The sequence below is a fragment of the Egretta garzetta genome, unplaced genomic scaffold (genome assembly GCF_000687185.1).
Source record: "Egretta garzetta isolate BGI_Z169 unplaced genomic scaffold, ASM68718v1 scaffold356, whole genome shotgun sequence".
Classification (NCBI taxonomy): Eukaryota; Metazoa; Chordata; class Aves; order Pelecaniformes; family Ardeidae; genus Egretta; species Egretta garzetta.
In genome coordinates this window covers 443473-444012 of record NW_009260019.1, presented here as the reverse complement: position 1 = coordinate 444012, position 540 = coordinate 443473, and positions in this window count along the sequence as shown.

The following is a 540-nucleotide window of genomic DNA, read 5'->3' as shown; positions in this document are numbered from 1 at the left end:
GGGGAGCGGCGGGGATCCGGGGCCAGCCGATCCCACCCCCTCCCCAACTATTACTGGGCAGGCACTGGCGGGGAGCGTCCTCCCTGCCTGCCTGACACCAGCCTGGATGCGTCCAGGACACATGCCGGGACCCCAGCCCCCCCCCAACCCTGTGTGGCCCCAGCAGAGCCTGTGCAGCCCCCAGGGATGGGGGGCAGGTCCCAGGGGGCTGATGCACAGGCCCCACGTGAGAACCATGACCCCCACAGCCATGGGAACACAGCACATGCAGGGGCACACATGGGACACGGCACACGCAGGGCTCTACTGCAGTGCCAAGAGCCATCGGTCCCCGTCCTTGACTCCAGCCCTGAGCTGGCCCCAGGGCAGGGGTGGGGCGGTGCCCAGCCCGCCTTGTTCTCCTTCTTGAGGCGCCGGCGGGCGTTAGCGAACCACGTGGAAACCTGGGTGAGGCTCATCCGGCTGACCACGGCCAGCATCACCTTCTCCCCCTTGCTGGGGTAGGGGTTCCTGGGGTGCCGTGCCAGCCAGGCCTTCAGC